A 27379-nucleotide genomic window follows, 5' to 3' on the forward strand; every position below is an offset into this window, starting at 1 on the left:
AGAGTCTGTGAGAGTGTAAAACAGGACAGTCTGTTCTGGTCTGGAGTGGCTACAAAAGCTTTCTTGAGAAATGCTGTCTGAACTGAAGGATGAACAGGAAATCATGGAGGGTATGATGTATATGTGTGTGTACACAGGCACACACAGAATTTTTCCAGGTAGTAGAGAAAAAGCATGTCACCTTCTTCAAAGATCCAGAAGGACAGGATGTGGAAGGAGGGAGGGGCAGAGAGCGTGAGGAAACCAGCACAGAGGGCACTATGGGACAAGTTCCTCAGCCTCCAGGGAGGAGTGAAAGGTGCCCAGCCTCAGGTGAGTCTGGTAAAGAACTGGGTGATAAGGGCCATCACAGGGGTAGATTTCAAGAGCAACTGATGAGTGAATCCCCATGGTTTCAGTTCCATTGGCTGCTTGTCTGCTTGATTTGTTTATTTAGTTTATTTGGTTTTGATAAATACTAATACTCTTTAAGGCTTTGGTCTACTTTGGCTTCCTTCATAGCTCAGTTGGTAAAGAATCTGCTTGCAATGCAGGAGACCCTGGTTTGATTCCTGGGGGGAGAAGATCCGCTGAAGAAGGGATAAGCTACCCACTCCAATATTCTTGGGCTTCCCTTGTGGCTCAGCTGGTAAAGAATCCACCCTGCAATGTGGGAGACATGGGTCCTCTTCTTACTATTTTATCCTAAAGGAAGGGCCAAGAGATATAAAAATGTCAAACTCCAGGAGTTTCTACATGTTCTCATCAGTGTGGTGAGAGGTGAGCCAAGACTGATGGCACAGTCCGCCTCAGGTGGGTGTCTTATCTCTCCAGGTACGTGTTATAGTGCTTCGGATATTGACTAGGCAGTAAGACAGACTAGGTAGTAAGACATTTCTGTGTTTTAGAATGAATGCAAAAGAGAGGTTAAAACTAAGTAGCTGCCCTTTGAAATTATTTTTAAATGAGTTGGAACCTCAAACTTGGTTTATAGTAACATGATATACATGCCATAAAGGAAATATAAATGAGTAAATGACTATCTCTTTGGCTGTTGATATACCATACTTTTCAAAAAAGCTTAAAACATGACTCATAGAAATATAAATTATATACACAAGAAAAAGTGTATAACTCATTTATTGATGAGGGGACCAGTAAAATGTTAAGTCTGGTTCAGTGGAGATTTTAAAGAACAAATTTATATAGTCAGACAATGAAAGGGATGCTGAAATAACTTGCTAGTAGATGCAAAACTGTTTAATATTCTACAGAGTAATAAGCTGCAATGTCTGCGGGTGTTTGGGGCTATCTTTTCCATCAGATGGAAACCAAATCCATCTCTGTCGGATAAAATTGTGTTGTAATGAGAAGGAATAGTTTGTTTTATTTTCAAATTAGAATCATTTCTCATTGCGATCAGTTTTCTACAAGTGAAACTTATCCCTGCAGAGCTATAAATAGTTTAGTCAATAGGAAATCAACAAGACCTGCCCAGAAGTACTGCACTAACAGAACATCCTGTAATCCCCTCTGCTTTTAAAAACATTGTATTACAGGGCATTAACTGCAATGAACTCAGAGCACTTGGTTATTCCCAAGGATTTTATGACCACATTATCATCCCCAAAACGATGTTTAGAAACGAGTATCCTGTTATTGCACCAAGATTGAAAGAAGTGTTCATAACATCACATATTATTAAGAGCTAAAAATTAGCACCTGAAGCAAGCTAAACTGCAGCCTATAATTAATTATTCTCATAGTCCTAGCTAGAAAGATCACTGCTCTTTGAACCACATTTTACATCTCTATTTCTGTCTAGTACAAACCCCTGATTTAAGCTCTCAGTCACAGAAAGCAAAGCCTTTAAAATGCCTTTCAATTCTTTAGTAACATCAATATAACATTCAATTACTAGCTTTCTTTTTGACTAGAGACCTTTGTCAAACACTGTATGAAGGTGATAAACAGAGTAAATTTTGTGGTAGAAAGCATTATCCAAAGATGCCACTTCCAGAATAGGATGTCCAATGCGAAAGTGAAGGATGAGCAGAAACACCATCTGGTCTGTGAAAGAAAAACAGAATAAGGTGCAACCAGAATCTGACATTAGGACATCCTAATAGGAGACATCAAAATCTAGCAGAACAAAGAACCAGAGTTCAGAAGTGTATCAGTCAGGGCTCAGAGAAGCTAAACCATGATCAATATTGTGGAATGAAGAATTTCATATAGAGATTGCGGGCAGAAATGGGGGAAGGAAGGATCTGAAAACGGGAGCTGAAGATTTGGTGAAAAGCCCTGGTTTTGGTGTATGAGTCAGAGTTCGCAGGAAATCTTAAAGGGACAGTCACCCAGCTCTAACATTGGACGGGAGACAGAGGGACGGACACTGGCTCGTCGAGGCTACCACTTCTGTGTCTCCACAGCAGTGCATTTAGTGGCAGGCCCAGTGTCGCCATTGAGCAGAAGGGCTGGCCATTGGGAAGGACAGATGAATACACAGTGGGGAGGCACTTCTCACCCCCACACTCTACGATGACCTTCAGGACCTTTCGTTTTTATCTTCCCCAAGTCTTGTTGAGTGTCATTTTCAATCAGCTCTAACTTGGAACCACATAAGGAAGGGGATTCACGGACATGCAGCTGACAGTGAAACAGGCCAACATACAGTGGGCAAGTCTGAAATCATCTTGTGGTAATGAATTCAAATAAAAGGCATAAAATGCCAGACGACATGACACTTTTAATGTCTAAGATTCTCTCAGAGAGTACTTATGACAGACAGACTTACTTTGAAGAATGCAGACCCCATCACTAAAGACAGGCCAAAAGTACTGAAGGACCAAGCAGCGACACGTATGGCTGTGTCTGTAGCCTCCCTGTAAAAAGAGGAAATGGATGTTTCGTGTTCGTCAGTCTGGGGGAGGGATTTGGACTACTTGAACCGTGCCCTAGTGGTCTGATGTGAACCCTCATCATGACCAATTCACAGTGACTCCTTCCTTGAGAAGGAAAGCATCTTTCAAGAAATGCTGGTCTCCATTTGGTTGATTTACTTCTAAGCTCCTACTTCCAATTTGATACAAAGTTTTCGTTTCACTGTCTCCTCTTTTTCGTCTCCTTTTGTTTTCCTTTTATTCTTGCCTTTTTTTCCCCTTCACAGGTCTGCATTTATGTATAGAGCACAAAATGGTAGATGGATTGATGGATAAGATCAGAATTCATAATAATGGGAAAGAGAAATGGATTGAGAATCAGAAAGCCTGGGCACTTTTGTAAGTATGGTGACTAAGGATGAAATTCTTAACAACTCTGAGGCCCCACAGAGTAGATTTCCATAAGATTAAGAGAAAAAGTACATGTGTTCTACTAGAAATTTGCTTTAGATATCTACAAGGCATTTTAATTCAACAAAAACTCAGAGAACTCCTACAGTAAAGCACTCTTTCCACCTTTGCTCAATCCAGTTTCCTACACTAATTTCATTCTGGAACCCTTTTCCCCATAATTTCTATTAATATTCTGCAGATGAAATACACTTTGGGAAAATTCCAGATGATGTCTAGGGTAGTTCTTTCACCTCTACGAAACCCTGAACTTCTCCATTTTCCTCTTAAAACTCAAACCACTACATAAATTTGAGTTACTAATTGAACGTTGATCTGCCTGGAAAGGGACACTTTTTTTTTGAATAAAGATTTCGCTGAGGGCTAGTTCAAATGGCAATTCATAAGATGTAACTGTCAGGGCTTCCCTGGTGGGTCAGTGGTAAAGAATCTGCCTGCCAGCGCAGAAGATAAAGGTTTGATCCCTAATCCGGGATGATCCCACATGCCTCGGAGCAACTAGACCCATGTGCCACAACTCTTGAGTCCATGCTCTAGATCCCAGGAGCCACAACTACTGAAGCCCCTTAAAGCCTGTGCTCCATAACAAGAGAAGCCACTGCAATGAGAAGGCTGTGCACAATAGATAGTAGTCCCCCTCCTCCGCTTGCCACAACCAGAGGAAAGCCTGTGCAGCAATGAAACCTCGCACAGCCAAAATAAAGAAACACAATTATATTTTAAAAAGATGTAACATAAAGTGAGAAATGAATTTTCTGAATGTGTCTCCAGTTAAGAGACCAAAAGTGAGTTGTCAGTGTTTTTCAAATACTCAGAGAATAATCTCATTCAAAAATGTTGTTTTTGAATTCCAACAGCAGTGATATGCAGAAAAATATCACCCTCCCAGTTTGTATTGGACTACATCAGATCTTCTAAATCAGGAAGGCCAGCTAGAGTTCTAATCTTCCAAGTACTTGAGATAGATCAATTGGTGGAGGGTTGGACAGCTGTTGGTTCTCAGTGGAAATAAGTTCAGTCATCCCGTTATGTTGGTCTTTTGGGTTTACCACTAGGGGTCACTAAAGAGAGATGGGAGATAGTCAATCTTTTCTAAGTAATTCCAGAACAGCCATGGGCTTTGGACAAGATGCAGGTGAGTGCTTCTCTAACTTTAATTGGCCGGTGGATAACCTGGGGATTTTGTGCAGATTTTGATCCAGGTTGGGATGGGGTGGGGGTGGGGGCTGAGATTTCTCTATTGCCGTCATTTCCCAGGTGATGTCCATGCTGTTGGGGCTAGAATACAGGTTGTTGGGAAAACCTCACACTCAAGATGGAACATCACCTTAATCCAGCTCTCTTGAAGGAAATGGAGATTATGTCTCATCCAGGCTGGGTCCATAGTTCTTCTCATCCTCTCCTCCTCCCTCTCCTCCTCTCTCTTCTTCCTTCTTCTCCCTGCTCCTTACCCACTTGATTCCCTCCACCTCCTCTTCCCTTTTCTGCCAGCGGTAGTTTGAGCTCAATCATCTTGAAGGACATCTTCCCAAATATTTGTTATAGCTTTTCCTAACAAAATCTAGCTTGGTGGCATTAATATCTATTTGTGAAATACTCATTAAAGAAACAGAAGCACAGCAAACAGTCAAATGCTTATTTCTCCTGAAAATTTTCTCTTTTGTGTATGTTACATTTTATATAAATGAGTTAAACTAGTCTGATTCTGGTTCTGCTAGACCAGAGTAGATGGGTACATCACATGTCTTTGGCGTTAAAGGCTATTTGATTTTATTCTTTCAGTGCGTGCGTGCTAAGTCTCTTTAGTCATGCCCAACTCTTTGAAACTCTGTGGACTGTATCCTGTCAGGCTCCTCTGTCCATGGGATTCTCTAGGCAAGAATACTGGCGTGGGTTGCCATGCCCTTCTTCAGGGGATCTTCCCTACCCAGGGATTGAACCCATGTCTCCTGTGTCTCCTGCATTGGCAGGCAGGTTCTTTACCACTAGCACCTTCTGGGAAGCCCCAATATATTCTTCAGTCCCAACTACAAATTTATTTTAACCAATAAGAAACCTATTTTGTTTTTTTTCAGAGCTGAGAAAAAAAGACAATTGCCTACATAGAATCCAGAGTTTCATCTTCCACTCAATTCAGTAACTCAAAGGGAGTAAAAGTGAGTGATACAACAAATCTCTTTTGGTGTGAGAAATTTGTAAATGGATCTTTATGTAGACAAAGATAAAAAAAAGTTGTAGATTTTTTTTCCAATTATAATTCAGAAAACTTGGAAAACACAGAACTTTATTTTAAAAAATAGTACTAAAATACCATCACTCAGGGATAACCACTATTAACAATTTTTGGAGATATTCCAGGGATTTTAAAAATATTTACATGCACATTTTCCTATGATTATGGAATACTGTTTTATAATCTGATGCTTTCACTTCGTGATGTAAATATTATCCCTTTTACATAACTATTTTTTACTCTAAAACTGCTAATGGTTTTGCTGTAATATATCATAAATATTCCACAATTTATTTAATTAAGTCTCTATTGTTGGATATCCAGGTTGTTCCTAACTTTTCAGACTAATAAAAATATTTACAAACATTGCTATACAGACATATTTGCCCTTACATTTCATTATTTGGTTTGGAAAAGTTCCAAGAGATAGAACTTCCAGGTCAAAAGCTTTTGAAGTATGCTACTAAAGAACTATTTGGGAAAGATGCTCAACTATTTGCTGGCAGCAGGAGGTGGTTAGGGGACTCTGATGGCAAGAACAGTGCAAGGGGTTACACATGAAATCTACAGTCAGATTGCTCATATTTGAGTCAATCTTGGAAGACTGTTTAATTTCAATGCTTCTGTAAAGTAGAGATGATACTAGCTCCTACACCATCAAATTGTTTTGCAGGCCAAGTGATGGAATATACGTAAAGCTGGACATGGTAAGCAGTTAACAAATGTCATCTGCTTTATTACTGTTGTTATTTTCCTTCATGCTCAGTGGTAATCCCAGAGTCTTCAAATGCCAACTGGTCTATAAACTTGGCTTCTGCATTTCTGCCAGGGGCATCTGTTGAGGTCAAGGGGACTGGCTAATGACTGGGGAAAAAAAAAACCTGTGAAGAGTGGACTTCAGAAGAAGGAGGTATAATAAGGCTGTTCTCCCCTGAAACCTGGGAAGGCTCACTGCAAACCTTTCCCAGAAATGCGCCAAATGGAAACTTTCAGGGGTACCAGTGCTACCCTTTCAGTTCATACAGCAGCCTCTTCATCCAACAGAAGACAAAGAGTAGTTTCTGCGGAAGGACAAACTCAAGCCACCTTAAAGAAGAGGGTAGGTCCCTGTGGCAGGAGGGACCTGGGAGACGTAAAGCTTCCTCTGGTTTCCAGTTACTGTGGGGACACTTAGGGGTGTATCTCAGGACAGGAAGGAGAAAATATTTCCTTAGGATATGAAGGTGCTACTTGAAAGATGCGCTGGGGAGAGAAATACAAGTATCTTATTAATAATTTGTAATGGTGTGCAGGGTGGAGACACTTAAAAGGAAATTAAACTTCATGGTGATGAGGTGTGTCTGATTCAGACACTTTAGGAAATGAATGGTTGCAAGCTGCATTGGAACTCTCCCCACCCCACACCCCAGCCTCAGGCGCTGGGGCCAGAACTCACCCCACTTCCCTGAAGAGGGAACAGGAAGGAGGACACCAGCTGCGGGAAGAGGTCACAGGAAATGTGTGTTGAGAATGGGGAGATGGAAGACCATGGGAAAGAAGAGGGTCCATAGGAACCTCCCCCGGTCTGGGGTGCTGGCACTTGGGGTCCCCACAGGGAAGAGAGGAGCCTTGTGGCTGCAGAGGGACTCTGTCCCAAGGACACCCTCAGGGGCTTCACGCAACTTGAAAGTGAAAGTGTCAGTCACTCAGTCGTGTCCCATGGACTCTAGCCCACCAGGCTACTCTGTCCTTGGGATTCTCCAGGCAGGAATCCTGGAGTGGGTTGCCATTTCCTCCAGGGGATCTTCCCGGTCTAGGACTTGAACTCAGTACTCCTGCATTTTGGGCAGATTCTTTACCATCTGAGCCACCACGCCTCAGCAAAGAACTTCCACCTTCATGGGGAGCTGGTGGGAAGGAGTGACACGGTCCTAAGGAGACATGGGGAGAAGCCCCTCACGGTGGAATGTGGATGGTGAGCACCCAGCCTCAGAAATGCTGAAATCAACTTGCCTGTGTCTTTGCACAGAGGTGCTAGAGAGGCACCACAAACCGCAAAAGTGGAGGCCCCCACAGAGCAGAGCTCAAAAATCCAAAAGTGCCAACGACAGACTGGTAGGGCCTCAGAAGCTCATTTGGGAAAATGAGGCGGACTTCCTAGAGAACATTCTAGTTTTTCACAATTAGAGCACTTTTAAAAAGTGGCTGAGAAAGATGTGTCCCTATCGCATAAACTAGAGATCAGCAAAGTTTTCCTGCGACAGGCCAGGTAGCAATATTTTTGGCTTTGTGGGCCACGTGGTCTCTGCTGAAGTTCTTTGTATTAAAGTCGGAAAGAAGCCACAGCTAATACATGAGCGAGTGGGTGTGACTATGTTCCAAAAAAATTTCTTTCCCCATATAGGGAGCTGCCTGGGTTTGGTCCACAGGTCATACAGGTCACAGTTTGCTAACTGGTGATGTACGTAAACATCTAGAACATTAGATCTTTTTTTTTTTTTTGGTTTCAGAAATTAATTTAAGAAGCCTGTGTGTGGCACTCTGTTATACTGACTTCAGATTTACCTTAAGCATTTGTTTCTGAGCCAACATGAGCATATGGACTCCAGTCTCCTCACTGGGTTGTGAGGATCTTATCGAGATGCGTGATCTACAGGGCACATCACACATGAGGTGTTCTGTTTGCAAATTCACTTCTTCGTGTGGTGAAGCTATATTTGAAGCATACTCACATATAACATGGAGAAGGCAATGGCAACCCACTCCAGTACTCTTGCCTGGAAAATCACATGGACGGTGGGGCCTGGTGGGCTGCAGTCCATGGGGTCACTAGGAGTCGGACATGACTGAGCAACTTCACTTTCTCTTTTCACTTTCATGCATTGGAGAAGGAAATGGCAAGCCACTCCAGTGTTCTTGCCTGGAGAATCCCAGGGATGGGGGAGCCGTCTATGGGGTTGCACAGAGTTGGACACGACTGAAGAGACTTAGCAGCAGCAGCGCATATAACATAGATGTGAGAATCTTAATTCCTGTGAATTTTAAAAAGCTGGCTCTTGAAATTTTGTGACCTAATTTGCAAGCAGGGTTCAGTTCAGTCGCTCAGTCATGTCCGAGTCTGCGACCCCATGGACTGCAGCACACCAGGCCTCCCTGTCCATCACCAACTGCCAGAGTTTACTCAAATTCATGTCCATTGAGTCAGTGATGCCATCCAACCATCTCATCCTCTGTCGTCCCCTTCTCCTGCCTTCAATCTTTGAAAAGATTGAAGAGAAAATCAAAGAAGAGAAACCATTACAAAGATATGTGAAACTATGAAAAGATGATAAACAGATTCAAAATTCATGCCACGTGAAAGACACAGAACTGAAGACCTGCGCCTTGCCTGTACTCCCCCTCCTTTCCCCAGAGAAGATATGAGATGGACTCACTCTTCTCATCTTTAAAGTAAGCTGCATTCATTTTTCTGTAAATATTCATTCAATACAGATCCATAACAAGAAAAATAGCTAAAACAAAATGGAAGTTTATTTCTATCAAATTAAAGGAGATTGAAATTTGACAAGTCCAGCTGGTATGGAAGTCCTTTTGGTATCCTCAGGGACCCAGGCTCCTTTCTTTCTGTTGCAACTTTCTAAGCCTGGTCATGGTCCAAGGTTGCTATCCAAGCTTCAGTCATTACATCTGCATTTTGATCAGCAAAAAGGAAGATAGAAGGAGAAGGGTATATGTCATTGGCCAGAACTTAGTTACCCACCCACATCTAGCTACAGCAGAGAGTGGGAAACGTAGACTATTTAGGTGGGTAACAATGTAGATAGAGGAGCCTGGTGGGCTACAGTCCATGAGATCACGAAAGAGTCAGACACAACTTAGTGACTAGACAATGACAATAACAAAGAGCCCGGATGAAAGTTGGGGTTCTTTTTTTTTAATTAGAGGATGATAGATATTGAGAAGCATCTACCCATAGAGAGTGTGCTCAGTCACTCAGTTGTGCCTGACTCTTTATAACCCCATGGACTGTAGCCCACCAGGCTCCTTTGTCCATGGGATTTTCGAGACAAGAATATTGGAGTGGGGTGCCATTTCTTTCTCCAGGGGACCCTTAGGGAGAGACAGGTATTAATTTCATAATGATTCAAAAGTATAAGTGATTAGCTGTGAGAAGTACTATGAAAGAGACAAAAAACTACTGGAGTCAATAAAAATCTGTTTGAGAGAGCAGGGAGTGTTTAAAAAATACTACTCTTGAAAAGGGACTCTCAGCTGGAACTTGATTGATGGGTAGGTGTCATCCAAGCATAGAAATAGTAGGAAGAGCCTTCCTAGCAGAGAGCACAGTGTATGCAAATCCAGGCATCCTGGAGAGCTGGGCTCTGCCATGGTCCAGCAGCTGAATACAGGTCAGCATTGTAGACCTGGCGAGTAGTCAAGGGAGAGAGGCCTGTGGCTGAGCTGGGAAGCTGGGGAGGACTCAGAATATCAGGCGCTTTAGAAGTCATGTTGAAAATTTTGTTTTAGGCTCAACAGGAAGTCATTCAAAGATTCTAATTGGAGGGCTGGCTCCATCTGATTTATGTTTCAGAAGGGTCCTTCTGGCTGCCTGCTGCATGGGGTTGGCTGGCTGTAGGGTGGGAGGGAGAGGAGGTTCCCAGAGCAGGAGGCAGACAGTGGATGGGGACAGACAGTAGAGGTAGAACAGAGGGGTCTTGTAAGGACTGGCTGTGGGGGATGGGCTTTCTGGGTACGATGGTTAATGCTGAGCACCATTGGCCAAGAGACTCTGTTCTTGGGGGCGTTATTAACTGTCAAAGCCTCAGTCCTTAGGGAACAAGGGGTGCTGGCTGCTAATGAGGCTTCAGTCTTCCTGTCTGGGATCAAAGTGAAGAATCACAAAACAATAAGATGGGCTTCCCCAGCAGGTTTTTCTAGCATTTGTCCCTTAACCACCTTAAAAAGTCTTTCCTGTAGCTCAAATGGTAAAAAATCTGCCTGTGATGCAGGAGACCAGAGTTTGATCCCTGGGTCGGGAAGATCCTCTGACGAAAGGGATGGCAATCCACTCCAGTATTCTTGCCTGGAGAATTCCATGGACAGAGGAACCTGGCAGGCTACAGTTCGTGGGGTCACAAAGAGTCGGACACGACTGAGTGGCTAACAAACACACATACACACGCACCTTAACAAGAGTCCATGTCACTTGATCAGCATCTGGTTGGCTTAGAGCCCCCAGGGCAAGACTGGAAATGACAGGGTAGGGAGTAGAATTGTTAAGACATGAAGGGAGGAGATTCATTCCTTAGGTTCACACCCATCTAGGTGGTGTGCTATCTTGGTGCTCAGGTGACTGATGGATTTATTCCAGTCTGTAAGGTTAGGCCCATCAAAGCTGCCTGTGTTACTGTTTGGAAATGAAGCTTTTTCTCTGAGTCCCTGACCAACCACTGATCGCAAGAAGTTGGCCTGTGTTTTGAGGTCATTCCTGGACTTGGGTTAAAATTATAAGCTTAAGACAGAAACAAACTGTCACTTCCTTGTAAATCAAACAACACTGATGGAGCAAAGCACAAATTCAAAGGTCAGCACTGACATGACTAAAATGTTTCCTTTGCTTTATATTTTAATCGTGCAAGGATAACTGGAGATGAATACTAAACACAGTGTAGTTGAGAGTTTTGTTTTCGGAGTCTGGACCTACGAAATGAGCAACCCCACCACATTCACTGTGAGCCTGGTCAAGAATTGCAGTTTGGGGCAAAAGTGCTAAAACACGTGAACTGAAGCAAATGGTACAGATGGAACACGTGAAGAGTCCAGATTTGTTATCAATATCCTCTCGTCACCCCCGGTCAATGTGCACAACTAGATTTATCTTCTTGCAACAGACATACAAAAATATCACATTCCTTTATCATCGAAATGTTGCAACAGCATTATCAGAACTCCTTGGGGGCCTGATTTTCTTGGTAGAGGAATTACTGACACCCAGCTCGGCGCTCAAGGCTGAAGAATGTAATTATCCCATGATCACCAGGAGTACTTTGTTCCCTGGATGTCTCTCATCTACGGTGCATTTTCTGGATGCCTTCCTCTTCCATTAAAGCATTTATGTCTATAGACGTGCTTTAGAAGTCACCGGGGCTCTAAAAAATTAAAGGGAATGAATTTTAAAACCACAGTTATTTTACCTACTTCTTGGAAACAAAAAATAAAGGCTGACATCTGGTAAGTAAGAAACTTCCCCTGGAACTCAAGTAACTAACTTTTATTTTCTCATCATGAAAGGGGCGGATCTCCATTGGTGGCCTTTCTTATTTACACCACACACATGGCGATGGCTCCGACATCCAGTTCCTTTAGTATAAACAGAAAGGATGGCCTTTTTCTGTGGAAGTTAATGAATTGAAAAACAAAGCTGTTCTGTATACCCACTTCTTCCAAACGAATAAAAGAACTACAGTGTTCTGAGACTTGGGCAAAATAGTTGCATTCAAATTAATTTTGCCCCTTTTACTCTCCCCCTCCCCACTTCCCACCACTCCCCCCCAACTCGCTTTTTCAGGAGAAAAAAGAACCATTTAATCACCTTATAAGGGCAGAGAGCATTAAGGGAATAGAGCGAGAGTCATGAGGCCCAGATCTTATTCTTGGCTCAGACGGGGCCTCACTGGGCGATCCTGGGCCATCCCTTAACCGCGAGCCTCTGTTGATGCAGCTGTAATATGGGGATGCAGATGTGTGTGTGTGGTACCGATGTGGGACCTCGGGGAGAGGTCCAAAGCTGAATGTGGGGTCCATTTTTGCTGGTTGTACGCTGTTTCCAATTTGAAAAGGCTGTCTGCAACTCAGGAATTACAAAGTGACCTGGTATGTCTTAGATGGATAACTGGTGTATAGATGCATGAAAAAGAAAAAAAAAAGTCCTAAGGGCCTCCAGGTATCTTGAAATTAGACTGCCAGGGCAATAAGAGCTGCTAGTATCTGATTTTATAAAGAGCTCATCACAAAAGTAAAGTATGGTTCATGTTTTTTTTTTTTTCCCTAAAAAAATCGTGTGGTGTTTCCTATAGTGTATTTGAAGAATAAAGGAAAAAAAGAGTGAGCAAGTCCAAGTTCCTGTAGGTAGCACCTGGGAGCCCCTCTTATGGTGGAAATCCAGTCAAATTCTGTACCCGGGCAGGGGCCCGAGGGATGTCACCCCTTCCTCTGGAATTTGATTGTGTTCACCGACCAGAGTCACTTGATGCTAAGTGCAGGTCCCTTTTGCAGGGTTCCTCATGAACCCAAGCAGAGGGAACAGAACCTGGCTGAGACCACCTTCTACCAACAAACATGCCACTCCATGCTTGTTCTGACTTTGTGGAAGCCCAGCAGACCTGCCTTCTCATGGCTTTCCTTTCTGCCCCAGAGCTCCCCTGCCCTGCCGCCATGGCTGTCCAGACCTCAGCTCACCCATCAAGTCATAAGAAATGGTCTTAACAGGGACAGTAAAAAAAGATTCACGTCCAGTAGCCAAAAGCCTGAAGTTGAGAAAGGAGACCCAAGAGTTTGTCTTACTGCTGTTGTGGTGGGTGTCTTCGAACTTGCAGGGTGCTTGGAAATCACAAGTGGTAATGGTGATTCTGACCCAAGAAAGCTGTGGAATGAAGGCTTCAACCCACCCTTCTCTCTCTTCCTCCTGCAAACACTTCCCTTAACTCTACCTGTCCAAAGAGGATTCTTAGTCACGAGAGACACAGAGTTCACATTTGATTGGCTTCCAAACATGCCTTTTAAAAGTTCTGTGCTTCTCTACATATGTACTTCAGGTGTGCTGGGACTGGGTCTTTTTGCACACCTTACCTGCTTTACTTCCCCAATGGCTCAGTGGTAAAGAATCCACCTGCAATGCAGGAGTCAAAGGAGACATGGGTTTGATCCCTGGGTCAGTCCCCTGGAAGAGGAAATGGCAACCCACTCCAGTAGTCTTGCCTGGAGAATCCCATGGACAGAGGAGCCTGGCTGGCTACAGTCCAAAGGGTCACAAAGAATTGGACACGACTGAGCATGTGGTAACCATCAGTTCAGTTTAGTTCAGTTCAGTCACTCAGTCTCGTCCTACTCTTTGCGACCCCATGAATCGCAGCACGCCAGACCTCCCTGTCCATCACCAACTCCCGGAGTTCACTCAGACTCATGTCCATCGAGTCAATGATGCCATCCAGCCATCTCATCCTCTGTCATCCCCTTCTCCTCCTGCCCCAATCCCTCCCAGCATCAGAGTCTTTTCCAATGAGTCAACTCTTTGCATGAGGTGGCCAAAGTACTAGAGTTTCAGCTTTAGCATCATTCCTTCCAAAGAAATCCCAGGGCTGATCTTCAGAATGGACTGGTTGGATCTCCTTGCAGTCCAAGGGACTCTCAAGAGTCTTCTCCAACACCACAGTTCAAAAGCATCAATTCTTCAGTGCTCAGCATTCTTCACAGTCCAACTCTCACATCCACACATGACCACTGGAAAAACCATAGCCTTGACTAGATGGACCTTTGTTGGCAAAGTAATGTCTCTGCTTTTGAGTATGCTATCTAGGTTGGTCATAACTTTCCTGCCAAGGAGTAAGCATCTTTTAATTTCATATCTGCCATCATCATCTGCAGTGATTTTGGAGCCCCCAAAAATAAAGTCTAACACTGTTTCCACTGTTTCCCCATCTATTTCCCATGAAGTGATGGGACCAGATGCCATGATCTTCGTTTTCTGAATGTTGAGTTTTAAGTCAACTTTTTCACTCTCCTCTTTCACCTTCATCAAGAGGCTTTTTAGTTCCTCTTCACTTTCTGCCATAAGGGTGGTATCATCTGCATATCTGAGGTTATTGATATTTCTCCTGGCAATCTTGATTCCAGCTTGTGCTTCTTCTAGCCCAGCATTTCTCATGATGTACTCTGCATAGAAGTTAAATAAGCAGGGTGACAATATACAGCCTTGACGTACTCCTTTTCCTATTTGGAACCAGTCTGTTGTTCCATGTCCAGTTCTAACTGTTCCATATATATACAGTTCCACTGTATATATTGTGGTAACTATATATACCTACTTTCCTTTCCTTCCTCTCCTGCTCCAGTCACTGCCAGAGTGAAACAAGAAAGTGGCCATGTTTTCCTTAAAAGCTGACACCCACCCTCCCCAACTCCAATGCTTGCAAATGGAGTCCAAATTTCTTTGCAGTGCGTACGAGGCTCTTCCCCATCTGGCTCTGACCCAACTTCATCTCCACTCCCTCTCAATTCCGTCTCTCCCCCTACCTCTTTCTAAACAGCTTCAGGTCTGGGAACACATTATTCCTTCTCCTGTAGTCCGTTACCTACCTTTCCACTCTCTTATTCTCCCTGCTGAGTTCCCATGCATCCTTCAAGACCCAATTCAAATGTGATATATTAAAGCCTGGGGCTGCTCCCACCTCTGTCTGTGGGCAGAGTTAATTGCTCTTTCCTCTGAAGTATCACTGCCCCTCTGAGAGTTTCTCTTCCAGAGGAAGCATCACACTGTAGGGGACCTACTGCTCACATGCCCATTTCTCTCCCTAAACTATATGTTCCTTATGGTCAGGGGTAAGATCTTATCTTTATGATACTAGTTCCTAGATCAAGGCCAACAGATGTTCAATAAGCTGGCCAAGAATACATGTATTCAACTCTAGGTTCCAATCAATATATTCCTTTGCTTTAGAGTTTGAAAATTTCTAGAAATTGAAATCAATGACTTCTTAGATAAGTTTTCTGAATTTTGGAGCATAGGTATAAGTGTAAGCTCACCATTAGAACCAGTGCAAAGATGAAGATACATCTTAGAGTACAGAAAGAAAAGTGTTAGTCATTCAGTTGTGTCTGACTCTTTGCAACCCTGTGGACTATAGTCTGCTAGGCTTCTCTATCCATGGAATTCTCCAGGCAAGAATACTGGAGTAGGTTGCCATTCCCTTCTCCAGGGAATCTCCAGTTCAGTCTCCCGACTCAGGGATTGAACCAGGGTCTTCTGCATTGCAGGCAGATTCCTTACCACCTGTGCCACCAGGGAAGCCCTAGAGTATTTCACCTAGAGTGCAGAGCTTTACCTAGAGCACAGAGCTCTAGGTCAATGAAAAAGTCCTGTTTTAGATAAACTGCATTCGGAAAGAAGTTCACAGACACTGTTATTGCTAAGTCACTTCAGTCATGTCCGACTCTGTGCGACCCCATAGACAGCAGCCCACCAGGCTCCCCCGTCCCTGGGATTCTCCAGGCAAGAACACTGGAGTGGGTTGCCATTTCCTTCTCCAATGCATGAAAGTGAAAAGTGAAAAGGAAGTCTCTCAGTCGTGTCCGACTCTTCGAGACCCCATGGACTGCGGCCCACCAGGCTCCTCCGTCTGTGGGATTTTCCAGGCAAGGGTACTGGAGTGGGGTCCCATAGCCTTCTCCAATACACTAACCTGAGTAGTAATAACACTTCAGTTTTCCTCGGTGTTAACTGTGATCAGACACTGCTCAGTCCTGCCTATGCGTGTACAATGGGCCCCTGCAACAACTTTTCAAGGTGGGTATTAGGATTATTACTCCAATTTCACAGGTGGGTAAACTGAAAATGTGGCAAGTTTCAGAGTCATGTAGCCGGTAAAGGAGGTATGAACCTGGAGGGCCGATGCTGGAGCCTCTTTTTTCCACCGCCACCCATTGCCACCACCACACACACAGTGCCATCTGATGAGCAAAGGGAGTCTGGTCGGTTGTGAAAGAAACATGAATAACAATTTTAGGAAACACCATGTGTCGACTACTGTTCTACCTATTAACTCATTTAACACTGGCAATGACCTTGTGAGAGGGGTACAATTATTATCCTCATTTTACAGATGAGAAAACAGAGACAGAGAAGTTAGCCGTTTGCCCAGAGGCCATGTAGCTAATAAGTGGCAAATTTGGGATAGAAACCAGACTGGCTGGCTCCAGAGACCTTGCTCTTAACGACCCTGCTCGGCAATCTCCCAGGAACCCTGGGACGAAGATAGATGTTCAGACAGGATCCAAAGCTGTGGGAGCATGAAGAATTGGAGGTTCTCAGGGACCATCCCCAAGGCCCACCAGAAAGCCCATAAGCTCCTCTCAAACTCCCTTAAAGACGCATAACCTCTAGGTAAAAACAATACTCTTACAAGGCAAACGCAGGCTTCATGAGATGCAGTCCAGAGGACCACCCCTGTTTCTTCTAAAAAAACATTCTGGGACTCTCAGAAGGCTCTGTTCTCAAGGGTCCTGCTCTTGCCTGGATCGATGCAATCACTGTTCCCTCCAACTTCCCCCATGAGCATCATCTTCTTCTAGTATGCGTAGCTTCCCTCTCCCTTCTAGCATCTGTTTATCACACCCCAAACTTTCCTTATAACCCTCACTTGGCAGGACCCCTGGTGGCCTCCTTTACCTGTCAACTTGATTCTGTCTGATGACTCTCTGTTTACTTCTCCACTTCAAGCACAGCTACCAATCATTTTATTCCTATAGCTTTTTTTTGACTCACTTTTTTTTGGAAGGAGGGCACTGATAAGTCTCGTTCATCTTTTCAAATAAGATGGCACAGGTTGCTGGCCAACCTATAAACTTACTGTCCTTGGCCCAGGTATGAGGACTTTGAGCTTTGGGGAGACAGATGGGGACAAGAGGGTAGTGGGCAGGGCAAAGACACACAGGGAAAGACATGGCCACCTAAGGCTGCCTCTTCATCAAGGACTGAGGGCAAGGTGGTCCCTTTTGAAAAAGCTACAAAAATGGAAGCCACAGTGATGGATGAGGTGGGTAAAATACCGTAGACTGTGAACAGTCTCTCTGTTGCACATATAACCGACTCACTCCAGATCCAAGAAATCTTACCCTATAACTAGAGGCAGAGGGTGTTCCTACTGGTTAATATCTGAAAAACTAACTGATTCAGTCAGGTCCCAGCAGAAAACAGATGGCAAAGGCAGGCAGGATAAGTAGAGAGAGTTCAGTGAAGGAACTATTTACAAAGCAGTGAGTGGGCAGGGTATAGAGAAGCCAACAAAAGATGATGATGCATTGGGGGGCCATGACCATCTCTAGCCCTAAAGGGCAGGGTAGGGAGTGGTCACTGGAGCCCAGAGACAGCTGTGCCATCACTGTGTCTGTGTCTGCAGGAGATGGCCACCCAACAGCCCCATGGCTTTGGGGAAAGGAATACAGTCTCTGCTCACCTGTGACTCAGAAGGAAAGGAGCCAGGAAACTCAACACCCACCTCCCTCCTCTGCCTGCTCTTTGATCTACTGCCAGGGCCTCGCTCCGGCTGCACCACGCTGGAGCCAGAGGGCAGAGAGGCCCACATGAAGATTCTGTGGAGTCTCCCAGGGCACACAGAGCATGGGGAGAAGGTGGAAGGGGTCAGGAGGGGCGGGAGAAGACACTCAGCACAGTGATTTCCTTGTCCTAAGGCCCTTGTTGTCCTGAGGTAACCGCACTGACGTGGTGCCTAAGAAAGTAGTGTATTCCTTGCTTATTACATTTCACATATTTTCAAGGAAATCAGGCTGTTAGCATACCACATCCTGGAGCTTCAAGTATGTTTTCCTGGGATCCCATGAGAATTTCCACTTCAGTGGAGTAGTTGAATATTCCCATAACACCAAAAAGGAACAGATGTGGGAGAGAGAGGGACACAACAGACCTCCAAGGACTCATCGTTCAGCTGAAGGCATGTGGTAGGGCTGGCAGTGAGGCCCGTGGGCCAGGGACAGGAGGGCATGTCCACACCTCAGGGGATGGCAGGATATGACCACCGTGGCAAATGTCAGGCGTCCAGAACATAAGGTGCAATCTAGGAGAGAAATGGGAGACAGAAAATGCTCAAAGGGATTTATTCTGAATTTATTAAGGTTAAACTTCTGCCGCGTGGTAGAATGGGGGTTTCAAAAAGAAATAACCCTTAATGTAAAAAAAAAGAAAAAAAAATTTTTTTTTTCGCACGTGCGCCTGGGAGTGGCATATTCTCTCCCCACAGCAAATTCTATGGTTGCTGTTTTGAGTGGAGAATAGCATTTAAGCCCAGAACGACAGCGCAACTCCCATATCTGCATTTTCTTTAGGATAGAACTGTTCCCAGAGGAGGAGTTTGTCCTGAGTTAAAAGGTGTTAATTGATGTAAGTGTTCAAGTCTATAAAAAGTCGATGATAGAATAAGATATGGCACTCAGTGAAAGTCGCTTCATTATTTCATCTTTGAAGGCCCAAATGAAGGCATGTTTAGATAAAAAATACCTCCCAGGGAGTTAAAAATGTACTGGCCTCAAGTATATCTCTTTCCCATCACTCATGCACGTTCACACAAAGAGGAAACCACTAAGGGAGGCTTGATGTTTAGTTGTTCTAGAAGTTGGTGGGAGGCAGGAAGGTTGAAGGTCCTGGCATGCGCCTCTAATTTATTTCCTTCTACTTTCCCAAGAGTGGGAGAAAAAATATTTGTGAACTTCATATTATTAAAAAGTTTGTGCTGTCTGCTTAGCCCTTACCTATAAGCCTTTCTCTTCTCTAGGCCAAGAATGAGCTTCGATCTCCAGATTAATTCACTTAGTAGACTCTGATTTTGTGTGGTTCCCCAAAAGGTAAGTATGAGTACTTTTTTTTTTCAAAAAGTCTCTTTGAACATTCCGCTGTGTCTTTTACGCCTTCTTCCTGCAGCATTAGCCATTCCACACATGATTGCCCAAGGGCAAAGACACATTTTGAATAGCCTTTCTATTTCTCAAGCACACACTTGCATGCTCGCTCTTTCCCTTTTAATCTCTTTGTCTCTTCCCAACACACAATTAATACTTAACAGGTGATGGCTGGTGTTTCCCTAACAAAATTGAGGACTCCAAGCCTTCATCCCCTACTTAAGATGAATGGTGATAGCACACATGACAATCCTCCTGGGTAAGAACCTCACTTTGGGCATCTGAGCATTCCTCTCCTAAAGAAATTACGATACTCTCCTTTCTTCCCTGTAGCTCAAATGGTAAAGAGTCTGCCTGTAATACAGGAGACCCGGGTTCGATCCCTGGGTCGGAAAGATCCTCTGGAGAAGGGAATGACAATCCACTTTAGTATTCTTGCCTGGAGAATGCCATGGACAGAAAAGCCTGGAGGGCTATAGTTTGTGGGGTTGCAAAGAATCAGACACAACTGAACGACTTAACACTTCATTTCACTTCCTTTCTTCAGCTATCCTTGGGCAGTGATTTTCATATTGCAGGTCCTAAAATCAATGCAATGGCTCATGACTAGCATTAAACAAACAAAAAACAGTGAAATAGAATTTAAAATATCAAAATATGCTGCATACATTAAAACAAATATGAGAGTGTTGTTTAGTCATGCCTACTTGTATACACTTGTGTTGGGTTACAATGTTAAAATACATTTCTTATTATGGATCACCTTAAAGTTCTGAAGTCATTGAACTCAGGTTATTGAGAGGCAAATTCTTCAATTCACAGCCACATTTTTGAAGGCTTGGCCTTGTGCTTTGGTTGACCAGGTGCTCTGTTAGACTTGAAGGTCCTTGCCTATCCATGTTTCCAATTTCTTAAAAACATTTACATTGCTAATTCAGTGCTCCCAAGTGCTGCTCTCCTCCCACCAGGTAATCCTTCTTCCAAGTGACATTCCAGGGCTCAGAAAGGGATTACCTAGAGAGCCATTCTAGAGAGCCTAGCCATTACCTAGAGAGCCTAGACTTTGGATTCTGCTATCTAGGAAACTGTTCAGGGGTGAACCTGGGACTGATCTCATAGAAAGACTTCTGTTCCTTCCTTTCCCTCTGGCACACCCTTTCATACCTCCAGTTCTAGACCCACCAAGCCATGGCTAGGAGATCTTGGAAATGGCAGCTGTGAGGGGATTATTACTGCAGTCCCAGGGCAGAGAACACTCCAGAGGATTTTTGTAATATCTTCCTTTCTGTCTACTGACTTTTTGAAAGGTGCATGACATCCCATCATTTCAAGCCCAAGAAATAATTTAAACTTAAAAGTATCAGTGATTCGACAAAATTCTACCAAATAATCAAACATTCTCTCCACATTTCTTGAGCAACAGTTTTCTGTGTCAGAAACTCCAGCAGGAGGCAGTCACTAGGCTGGATATACCATAGGAAAGAAAACACAACCTCAGACCCTCAACTCTACGGCAAAAGACAGCTGTCCTAAGAAATCGTTATGATACTTGTTTTCATAGACATGGGAATAAAATGCTGTCATTTCTCAGAGCAAGGAAGTGTCACTTGATCTGGGGAAAGAGGGGAAAGCTTTTACAAAGGAGGAGATGCTTGAACTGTCTTGAGGACCTGGGGGCATGGAGCTGGCTTCAGAGGGGACTCCAAAGTAGACTGCGTGCATGCATGCTCAGTCACTCAGTTGTGTCTAACTGTTTGCAACACCACGGACTGTAGCCCACCAGACTCCTCTGCTGATGGGATTTCCCAGGCAAGAACACTGGACTGGGTTGCCATTTCCTTCTCTAGGGGATCTTCCTGACCCAGGGACCGAAGCCCCATCTTCTTCAGCTCCTGCTTTGGCCAGATTCTTTACCACTTCACCACCTGGGAAGCCTTAGGGCTGGGTTGTAAAGAGCTTCATATGCCATATTTAAGAGGATGTATCATCCCAAGGGCAACAGGGAGCCAATAATAGTTTTAAAGCATATGATTCATATGATTTAACTTATAAACAAAAGTGTTTAATCCAACTCTGTTTGAAATAACAAACATTAGAAAAAATCAATTGTTGGTAATTAGAGGGTGTGTTCAGTAAATCATTGACTATCTATACAATAAAATAACATATGCCTCCTGTCTCACAAAAAATATGAAGATGCTTTTAATATTCATTAGCATAAAAAGAGTGCTTGTTGCAATTTTATTGAACTTTTTAAACATTTACTACTGTAATACTTTTCCTTAAATTCAGTTAAATCGACTTTGAATATTTTCAAAGATTGCCTAATAAAAGTCCTGTGCAAAATGAGAGTCTAAAATAAAAGGAATAATAAGGAATCACCAGATTCAAATATTCTAAGTCCATACGAAGGGTCCTTCTTTGAGTCTTATACTGATGGTAATAAAAAAATACAACTTTTCCTTCCTTGTCACAAATTTCAGCCCCAGGTGATTTTCCTGAGATTTGTGTCTGTATTGCCACCCCATTGTCATTCCTTTGCTTTTCAGTGTTCAGTACTCTGCCCCTTGCTCGCAGAAACCCTGCGTCCCACCCCTAGATGCTTGTAGGAGGCCTGATTCAGCTGACAGCCAGGCAGCTCTGTCACAACAGCAACTCCTGTTCTATTCAGACAAACACGGTAACAAGGAAGAAAGAGTTCCTCTTCTCTTACCTGGCAAACCAGCTATTCTTTTCCAGCTATGAGTTTCATCATTTTTCTAGGGGTTAGATTCTATCATATGCTAGATTATTTATCATTCACGATGGACATATTCTCTTCACAGGTTGGACTAGAGAAACTGAAAAAATGATGAGAATTTCTGTATATTTCCAAGTGGTAAGAACTAGTACGAAGATAGAACAGAATATAAACCTCAGAATGAGATTCTAGAAAATTTAAGAATTTGATACACCCTAAGAAAAATAATATATAAATAATGTATCTACAAATGAAGTACCATCCCAAAGGTTATGCAAATATATATCCCATGCTGTACATTTAATAAATTTTGCAGAATGATACAAATTTTACTACAGATTTTCTTAAAGAGCTTCATCTTTAGAAAACTTCCCAAAGATCTTCTCTAGAAGTATTTCCCCTTCCCAAAGTTCAATGCTCATAGTAGCTACCAAATATCTCTCCTTTCTGTCAGCCACACAGATTCCTCATTGCGTCCATGATCTCTCCTTCAGCGTCTCTCTTCCCTTCTACCCTGTACCATAATGGACCACATCCGTGGTCACTAGGACTTCTGACCTGCCCCCCATCCTAGACCTAGAGTTTCTACACTTTCTTATCATCCCTTGCTCCCCATGGACAAAACACATTGCAATTCTTTGGAATTGGAGACTTTTTCTCACATCAGTGAAAAATTCATGGGCATTTGGGGAAATAAAATTCTCTACCTTGTTGACAAATCAGCAAGGATGGATTATTCAGTAATTGACGGCTGACGCTGCTGAAGCTGAAGTGCCAATACTTGGGCCACCTGATGCGAAGAGCTGACTCATTGGAAAAGACCCTGATGCTGGGAAAGATTGAAGGCAGGAGGAGAAGGGGACGACAGAGGATGAGATGGTTGGATGGTATCACTGACTCAATGGACATGAATTTGAGCAAACTCTGGGAGATGATGAAGGACAGGGAAGCCTGGTGTGCTACAGTCCATGGGGTCACAAAGAGTCAGACACAACTGAGCCACTGAACAGCAACAACAAGTACTAGCTAACTACCCGTGGAAAACTGTTTAATTTTCTACCTCACACCAAAATACATTCCAGATGGTTTGAAGAGGTAAATTTGTAAAATAAAAACCTAAATGAACTAGAAAAATACAGGTGGATGTTCAACTGGTCCCATACAAATAGTAACACTAAAGACATTGGCTACCACTTCATAAAAATACGAAATTCTGCATGTCATAAAATGCTACAGAAATGTTTAGAAATGAAAAGCTAAAAGAATATTTGCAACAGTTATGACAGATCAGTGTTTCTTCTTGCTAACTTCTAAAAAAAAAAAAAACCCTTTACAAGTTAACATAAAGAAACAAGCATGTCACCAGGAAATTGACAAAAAATGGTAAGCAGACAATTCACAAACATCTGGAAAGCCAATAAATACTGAAAAAAAAGATGCCCAGCCTTCATGAAGCTAACATCCCTTTGAAGGGATGGTCTTGCTTTGGTAGAAGGAGTGGACCAAGCAGGTCAGGAAAACTGGCTTGTGGCCAGTGGGTGATAGCAAAATCTGTCCTGCTGACACTGGGTGCCGACTTGGACCTGACATGTGAGGACAGGATTTGAGACGTGTATCCTTGCAGGATTTTTTCTTGTGAGGCTTTGGAAGTTGAGTATGTGGTAGAACAATCACCTCAACCATTACAACTGCTGCAAAACGCCTCTACTTGCTTGCTCCAAGCAGCTCCTCCAAACTTCCCTGACTCAAGCCTTCAGGAGCTGCCTTGTCAGCACAGGCATCTCCTCCCCGCTCTATCCCACAGCTTCTGTGGGACAAAGTCTACTGTGGCCTCATGTCTCAGCTCTCTAGTCCTCAGACAAGCACTGGCACAGGACTCCTGGCCTGCCCTACAGCCAGCAGCTGCCCACCTTTGCAGCCTCTCGGTTCTGCTGGAGCCCCTTTAATTGTGCCTGAGTAGCAGCAGTCCACCCCTCCTCCCCACAAAAATCACCACTCTTGATAGAAACAAGGCAGTGGGATACCCGTCAGGGCTCTGACCAGTATTAGCTCCCTGGACATGCCTTGTGGGCCAGCTGTGCCCATCCAGTGCCCTTCCCTGCACTCCGCCTTTTCCCACACAACCTCCTACATGTAAAGTGAGGGGACCTGGAGAATGGTGCTGGTCTTGGATCTCCAGCCACTCCCAGGATGCTCCAGCTTTCAAGGTGAGTGGGTGACATTAGTTGAACCTCAAACACTCCAGAGATTTCCCCCACATTATCTCGTCTCAATTAATAAGGAACTGAAATTGGCATCATATGTGGCATTCAGAGCCATTTGGTTCTTGTAAAGGAAAAGCTCTACTGTTTTCCTTTATACTATACATAATACTCTGAAGACTTCTATATTCCAAATGTGTGTGGTTTTACCCTACACCAAGCAATTCTTCAATATTAGCTGGGTGTCCTACAATTTAATTCCATTCTGACACACTCTACCTGGAGAGAACATCAGATTACACAGGTTAAGGGCTCAGTCCCACCAGCCAGACCCCATCCCCTTCAGATACTAATCCCAAGGCTAGGCAGTCATCTGTGCTTCTGACTGACTGGCTATAAAGGTCAGAGGTTCCCATGACCCTCTTCTTGGGTTTCATTAATTTGCTAGAGCAGCTCACAGAACTCAGGAAAATATTAACTAGATTATTGGTATATTATAGGCAGCTAGTGAAGAGGAACTAAAAAGCCTCTTGATGAAGGTGAAAGTGGAGAGTGAAAAAGTTGGCTTAAAGCTCAACATTCAGAAAACTAAGATCATGGCATCCAGTCCCATCACTTCATGGGAAATAGATGGGGAAACAGTGGAAACAGTGTCAGACTTTATTTTTCTGGACTCCAAAATCACTGCAGATGGTGACTGCAGCCATGAAATTAAAAGACGCTTACTCCTTGGAAGGAAAGTTATGACCAACCTAGATAGCATATTCAAAAGCAGAGACATTACTTTGCCAACAAAGGTTCGTCTAGTCAAGGCTACAGTTTTTCCTGTGGTCATGTATGGATGTGAGAGTTGGACTGTGAAGAAGGCTGAGCACTGAAGAATTGATGCTTTTGAACTGTGGTATTGGAGAAGACTCTTGAGAGTCCCTTGGACTGCAAGGAGATCCAACCAGTCTACTCTGAAGGAGATCAGCCCTGGGATTTCTTTGGAAGGAATGATGCTAAAGCTGAAACTCCAGTACTTTGGCCACCTCATGCAAAGAGTTGACTCATTGGAAAAGACTCTGATGCTGGGAGGGATTGGGGGCAGGAGGAGAAGGGGACGGCAGAGGATGAGATGGCTAGATGGCATCACTGACTCGATGGACATGAGTCTGAGTGAACTCCGGGAGATGGTGATGGACAGGGAGGCCTGGCGTGCTGCGATTCATGGGGTCGCAAAGAATCAGACACGACTGAGTGACTGATCTGATCTGATCTGATCTGATAGGCAGCTATAACTCAGGAACAGTCAGATGCAAGAGGTGCATAAAGATGTGGGAAAGGATACAAAACTTCCTTGCCCTCTCTCGGGTACCACTCTCCAGAATTTCTATGTGTTCACCAACCCAGAAGTTCTTTGAATTTGGGTTTTTTTTTAATGGAGGTATGATTGATTAAAGCATTGGTTACTGGTGGCTGAATTTAACCTCGAGCCCCTCTCGCCACCCTGGAGGTAGAAATCCTCTAATGATTGTTGCCTCCCCTGGCAGCCAGACCCCATCCTTAGGTTACCCAGGCCCTTTGCAGAAGTCACCTCATCAACAAACTTGGATGTGGTTGAGAGGTGTCTATGAGTAACTGGACACCCCTTTCACCATTACTAGTTTGAAGCAACTTCAGGAACTGAGGACAGAAGTTCAAATATTGAAGCAAAAGATGCTCCAACTGCTCGATCTCTTAGGAAATTCTAAGAGTTTTAGGAACTGTGAGCTAGGAATGGGACAAAGATCAAATATATATTTCTTAGTATAAATCACAGTATCACAGTTCTATGAATGAACTTCCGTGTGTGTGTGTGCGAGTTTGTGTGTGTGTGTTTCCTAACAACTAATATGATGCTGAAGTTCACATTTATTTGTTCAAACCTTCTATGTAGACTGTTTTTTTCCCTTATAGCTAACTATAGATGAATTTGAGCAGTATCTAGAATGATAAGGAAGTGTGAATTCATGGAATTTGTTCAGTGTTTCAGACATCTACAAATTAAAGTCAAATGTCAGACTTGCTACCCATGAAAGTTGCTTTTACATCAACAGGTATTTTTTGCCAGCTAAATCCTCTTATAGTCATTCAGCTCTATCCACTAGGCTGCCTTTTAATCCTTATATTGCTATTAGCACAAATGGTAGTCATTCTACCTTTGGGTCCATATCCTAGAAGGTTTTTGCCATTGTCCACAGCAAAAGAAGTGATGCGTCCCCTTTCATTAGCCATGAAAATAAAATACATGTTGTTTCTAATGAAACAGATGTTGAAGCTATATAAATTGAAAATGCTTGTAGCAATTTAGGATAAAACCGTTTTAGCTCTAGTTACAAAATGATCTTGAATTGAGTCTATAAAGGCCAAATATGGCAACAATTCCTTTGGGTTTTTTTCTTTGAAAATTCCTTCTGGTTTTTCTCAAAAATCTCCTTGGCTGTAGGTTGGAACTGGCCCTTGGATGAACCAAACCTTCCCAAAGGCTAGAGGTACCCCAAGAGGTGCTCATTTCAGGCTTTTAGGTGACCTGATGCTCTTGGTGTCTCACTGGTAACTCACATTCCCTTCACACTGTTTCTCCACTGCACCCAGGGCACCTGTGGCTCTGCCTGTGAGCTTTCTCAGCTGCAAGAAAGTGCTCTTTGTGTACTGCAACCCATGTGATGTCTCTTAGCTGCTGCTGCTAAGTCGCTTCAGTCGTGTCCGACTCTGTGCGACCCCATAGACGGCAGCCCATCAGACTCCGCTGTCCCTGGGATTCTCCAGGCAAGAACACTGGAGTGGGTTGCCAGTTCCTTCTCCGATGCATGAAAGTGAAAAGAGAAAGTGAAGTCACTCAGTCGTGTCCGACTCTAAGCGACCCCATGGACTGCAGCCTACCAGGCTCCTCCGTCCATGGGATTTTCCAGGCAAGAGTACTGGAGTGGGGTGCCATTGCCTTCTCCAGTGATGTCTCTTAGGTTAACCTAAATTTCTTGGTCTATCAAACATACAGGTGACTTTCAGTTCCATGTGAGTGTGCAGGAAGATTTCATAATTATAGCTAGTTTTAGATCCTTGCAACTAACAGAGCTGAATTAGGTAAACATGAAGGAAACACCCATTGTCACCACCAAGGCAGGACTCTGACATGACCTCCTGAACTCTTGCCTCTTCCCCTACAAAAATCTCTGCTCCCTACCTC

The 27379-nt window shown here is 43.7% G+C and overlaps 1 long non-coding RNA gene across 2 annotated transcripts; it reads left to right on the forward strand.

Annotated features, from left to right (window-relative positions):
* LOC113897476 lies at nucleotides 1–22278 on the forward strand. 2 transcript variants are annotated; one of them, XR_003512349.1, is made up of 6 exons: nucleotides 1–312; nucleotides 3149–3260; nucleotides 5408–5488; nucleotides 6239–6272; nucleotides 19107–19176; nucleotides 22056–22278. It is a non-coding gene; the product is annotated as an uncharacterized LOC113897476 (long non-coding RNA). The 2 variants fall into 2 exon arrangements; XR_003512348.1 differs by lacking the exon at nucleotides 1–312 and adding an exon at nucleotides 592–792.
* Nucleotides 22279–27379: the final 5101 nt, after the last annotated feature.

The sequence above is a fragment of the Bos indicus x Bos taurus genome, chromosome 8 (genome assembly GCF_003369695.1).
Source record: "Bos indicus x Bos taurus breed Angus x Brahman F1 hybrid chromosome 8, Bos_hybrid_MaternalHap_v2.0, whole genome shotgun sequence".
Taxonomy (NCBI): Eukaryota; Metazoa; Chordata; class Mammalia; order Artiodactyla; family Bovidae; genus Bos; species Bos indicus x Bos taurus.